The sequence below is a fragment of the Echinops telfairi genome, unplaced genomic scaffold, assembly GCF_000313985.2.
Source record: "Echinops telfairi isolate 266 unplaced genomic scaffold, ASM31398v2 ScPeMD7_3533;HRSCAF=4204_0, whole genome shotgun sequence".
Lineage (NCBI taxonomy): Eukaryota > Metazoa > Chordata > Mammalia > Afrosoricida > Tenrecidae > Echinops > Echinops telfairi.
The window spans coordinates 19,175,310-19,180,739 of record NW_022107431.1 but is presented as its reverse complement, the minus strand read 5'-3'; positions in this window follow the sequence as shown (position 1 = coordinate 19,180,739).

Sequence of the window (5,430 nt, the reverse complement as noted above, 5' to 3'; positions counted from 1 at the left end):
TGTTGGTCCCGTTGTTTTCTCCTCCAGATTGTTCATCCAGCCTATCTTTTTTAGACAGACCTGCGGAGATAATAACATGCACAAAAACAAGACAGAGCAAAGCCAAGCAACAATGTACAACAAAACAGCAACAATAACAAACCACTGACAAAGAACAAATTAAAACACAACAAGAAAGAAAGCTTGTAGTTAGTTCAAGGATCATTTGTTGGCCTTTAGGAGTGTTTTCCAGTCCAGTCTGTTGGGGCACCACACCCTGGCCCCAAAGTTCACCTTCAGCATTCCCTGGGGACCTTGCTGCTCCATTCCCTTGCTGTTCCCCTGCATTCCCCCAGTGCTTTGCCTCAGTGTGGCCCTTTCATAGTCAATGAAACACAACTAAACATCTTTCTGGTATTCCTTGCTTTCAGCCAACATCCATCTGATGTAAGCAATGATATCACATCTTCTGAATCAAGCTTGAATTTCTGGCAGCTCCCTATCAATATACTGCTACAACCATTTCTTTGGGTTTTGTTGTTGTTTAGCTTTTCATTGTGAATTAGGTGAAGATATACATTTTATATCATCAATTTTTTATTCAATACCTTATACTACTTATCGAACCTCACAATAGCTTGCTGTTTCACCTCTCCTTTGTCTTCCCTCTGCCCTCTTATAGAATAGTATCTCCTCCTTTCCCCAAGTCAACACCTGTTCATCCTTTCCTCACCCTTACACACACACACACACCACTCCTAGTAACCATTAAAGTTTGTTTCTTTGGGTATAAATATATTTGACTTGATTTTTCCTTTCTAACAGTGGTCTCAAACAATATTTGTCCTTTCATGATGGACTAATTTCACTCAGCATAATATTCTCCAAGTCCATCCATGGCATGAAGCGCTTCATGATTTCATCATTATTCTTTAGTGATGAGTAGTATTCCATTGTGTGTATGTACCAAGGTTTATTTATCCATTCATACACTAATGGACATTTATTTAGATTGTTTCCATCTTCTTGCTGTTGTAAACAATGCTGAGATGAACCTAAGGATGCATATATTTTTTCATGTCGTGTCTCCTACTTCTTTAGGGTAAATACCCAGCAAAGGAATTGCTAGGTTAAATGGCAATTCTATTTTCCGTGATTTGAGGGAAAACTGTGTCTCTTTCCACAGTGGTTGTACATTTCACAGTCCCACCAGCAATATATGAGGGGTTCGATCTCTCCACGCCTTCTCTGGCATTTGTTATTCTTTGTTTGTTTTTTTAACTTTGTTACCAATGCTGGTGTATGGTGATCTCTCCAGATGGCTAGTGATTTCGAGCCTTTCTTCATATGCTTGTAGGCCAGCTGAATGTCTTCTTTTGTCAACTGTCTCGTCATGTTCTCTGCCCATTTTTAATTGGATAAGTTATCTTCTTGTCTAGGTGTTGCAGTTTTCTATAGATTTTAGAGATTAGTCCCTGGCCTGTTGTGTCATAGTGCAACTGCTTTTGAATTCTCTTCAGCAACATTTTACTTGCATATGATATTGGTGATATTCTTCAATGATTTTATACAGTCTGTTGGATCATCTTTCTTTGGAATGGGCACAGATACGGATCTCTTCCAGTACATTGGTCAGGTACTTGTCTTCCAAATTTCTTGACATAGACAATAGTGCTTCCAATGCTTTATTAGGTTGTTGAAATATTTCAATTGATATTCCACCAACTGTTAGAGCCTTGTTTCTGGCTAATGCTTTCAGAGCAGCTTGGATTTCTTCCTTCAATAGCACGGGCTCTTGAATATATACTACCAGCTCTTTTGGGTACAATGGCCCTGTGTGTTACTTCCATCTTCTTTTGACACCTCCTACATCATTCAATATTGTGCCCATGGGATACCTTGATGTTGCTGCTCAAGACATGAATTTTTTTCTTCAATTCTCTCAGCTTAAGATATGCTGAGTGTGCCTTGCCCTTTTGATTTTCTAACTCCTGGTCATTGCACACTGCATGGTAATAATCTTGTCTTCTCGAGGTGCCCCTCAATTTTTTCTTTTCAGTTCTTTGACGTCGTCATTTCTTCCTTTTGCTTTAGCTGCTTTAGATTTAAGATCAAGATTCTGTCTCTACTGACACCCACTTTCATCTTTTCTTGCTTGCTTGCCTTTTTAATGCTCTTTTGCTTTCTTCGTGTGTGATGATATTGATGTCCTCCCACGGCTTGTCAGGTTTTCCGTCATGAGTGTTCAATGCCTCTGATCGGTTCTTGAGGTGGTCTCAAAATTCAAGGTGTACTGTGGCTCTCGTGGATTTGTTTTCATTTTCTTTATCTTCAGTCTGAAGTTGCATATGAGCCGTTGATTGTCTACTCCACAGTTGATCTCTGGCTTTGCCTTGGTTGATGATATAGATCTGCTCCATCATCACGTCCCACAAAAAAGAGTCAATTTGATTCCTGGGTATTTCATCTGTCAAAGTCGACGTGTATAGTCTCTCTGTTTATGTTGTTGAAAAAGGGATGCTTGCAATGAAGTTGTTGGTCTTGCAAAATTCTATCATGTGATTTCCAAAATCATTTCTATCACCAAGGGCATATTTTCCAACCACTGTGCCTTCCTCTTTGTTTCTAACTTTTGTGCTACCATTACCAATAACTATGCATCTTCACTCTTCGGTTTCTTCAACACTAGCTTTAGTGGTTGGTGCATAAATTTGAATCATAGTTGCATTAACTGGACTTCCTTGAAGGCATATAGCTATTATCCTATTCTAGGCAGCATGGTGCTTCAAAATAGATCTTCAAATGTTTTGTCTTTACAACGAGTATAACACCATTTCTCTTGAATTTGTCATTCCTAGCATAGTAAGCCATATGATTTTCTGATTCAAAATGGCTAATACCTGTCCAGTTCAGCTCAGTAGTACCTATGATATAGATCTCCATGTGTTCCATTTAATTTTTGAGGATTTTCACAATTTCCAGATCCATACTTTGAACACTCAGTGTTCAGATCACTAATGGATGCTGGCAGCTGTTTATTTTTCTTCTTCTTCTTCTTCTTCTTCTCCCACTTCTTCTCCTTTGAGTTGCATCCCAACAACAAATGAAGGGCCCTAAAGTTTTGCTCCATCCACATCAATAAAATTGACCCATTTAGAGGGGTAGCTCTTCCCCAGTTATATTTTGACTGCCTTCCAACCTGAGAGACTCATCTTACAGCAAAAAAAGAGTATACATCCTCATCTTTCTCCTACAAAGCAACTTGTGGGTTTGAGCCACCAACCTAGTGGTTAACAGTCAAACGGAGACTGCATCTTGTCCCCAACTGGCATTATCTGCAGTCATTAGCATTGAGAAAATTTCTCCCTGTCATCTATACAAAAGAAAGTTAACGGGACTCTATATATGCTAAGACACCCTTACATCCGTCTATTATGTTAGAGTAGGAAGTTACTACAATAAGCCCAATTGCTCCCAGGATTTGTCCTAGGCAGGAATGTGAACTTTGTCATAGATGTCACCCACTAACTTCCACCCCCAGTGGTTAAGTCTCTGTCTTGAGCTCCATATGTAGATGTGAAGATGAAATGGTGAGTGTTAGCTAAGGTCTAATGCATTGGCTCTGGACTGAGGGAACCTCAGTTCAAAGCTGGAATCTGGCACTAATAACCTTAAAGAGGTTACTCTTAGTTTGCTCACCTATAAAATGGAGCTGTTGATAATGTCTAACCCAGTGGGTTGTGGTGGAGAGTGTTACCAACTGGCAAATGTTTTCTGTTATTGCTCTAATGCCTCTCAGACAGTTTATACCCTAGAGAATGTCCTCCCACCTCTCCCTTCCCATTGGCCCCCCTTACATTTATGTCCTGATCCGTTCGCAGCGGGTTCAACATCACAGATCTTCTTACTTACTCGCTTGTCTTCATCCTTATTCTCCACCAATCACTCCTCCACACACAGCCAGACAGAGGTTGGTCATATACATATCTGTTTGCATCATGCACTTCCCTAAAATTTTTCAGGATGCCCCTTCACAACCTGACCTTTTTGGCCCCATGTGTCACCACTTCCCCCACTAAAAAAGTTTGCCACAGCCTCAACAGGCACTTTCAGTTCCTGGAACTATCCTTTTTTTCTGGCCCCAGACAATCTGTTCCTTCTGCCTGGGACACATTTTTTCATCATCTGAATCTCTATGACGTGGCTTCTCATCTTTCATGATTCAACTCAAATGTCATTCCTTCCAAGCAGTCTTTCTGGATGTCCCCAGGTACAAGAGGTCCTAGAAGCACTGTGTTGAGCGTAGCAATGATGCTCTACATGCAGAGTAGACCGGCTCCATACGGTTTTCAAGGCCATGACCTTTTGGAAGCAGATCCCCAGACCTGTCTCCCAAGAGACCCCAGGGTGGGTTTGAATCACCAATTGGGAAGAATAACAAGCTGGAAACCAACAGGCTGAGGTCACAAGAGTGGGTCTGAAATTCCTAAAGCGGAGTGGTAGATTGAAAACTCGGGCAGGATGTCTGGTATACCATCACGGCAGAAGTTTTTCACTGGAAAACCTGTTCACACTCTTAAAGTCTTCAACCGATTGAATGAGGCCTATCTGCAGTATTGTGGATAATTGCTATTCCCTAGCATCAACTGACCATAGATGGTAACCACATCTACAAAATGCCTTCCCAGCCACATCCAAATTAGTGTTTGACCAAACAAGTGGAGTCCATCTTAAGTCAAGATGATACATGGCATGACTCATCATAAATGGATAGATGGATGAATAGATAATGGCTGCACATTAAATGGAGTGAACAAGAATCAGAGAGAAACAGGAAAGGTGGTAAACCAGCACCCTGCCCCTATGCCCCCATGTAGCTGAACAGGCTTTCAGAATGAGTTCGGGGGCACTGAGTAAAATGCCCGCCACTCCATCTGAATCAATCTAGAGAAAGATATCCACAATGACATTTATCTGATACGATGCATCTATTGTGGGAATTTGGGGTGATCATTTTTTGGGGGGGTTCACTTTCATATTTGTTTTTCTCTGCCTTGATGGAGTTCTTTAGCCTAGTCATGTGATTTTTCTTTCTTGAAAATAAATACGGGTGCCTGGTGAACTCCAAGCAGTGGAATATGGTTCGTTGTCAATCTCTCCTTTGTACTTTCCTGTGGTTTAAATTTCTTTCTCTGACTCTCATCTTTGTTTCGTTTTGTTGTTTAACAAGTTCAGACAATACTGGTTAAAGTGTCAGGCTCTGAAATCTGACTTCCTAGGTTCAAATTCTACCTCTATAGTTCACTTGCTTAGAATCACTTCCTCAAACAAGTTATTTAACCTCTCAGAAGTCCAGTGTCTTCATCTATAAAACAAGACAAGTTATTGTACCGCCCACAGAGGGTTGCTACGATAAGCAGCATGTGACATAAGGTCTCTCTCTCTCTCCCC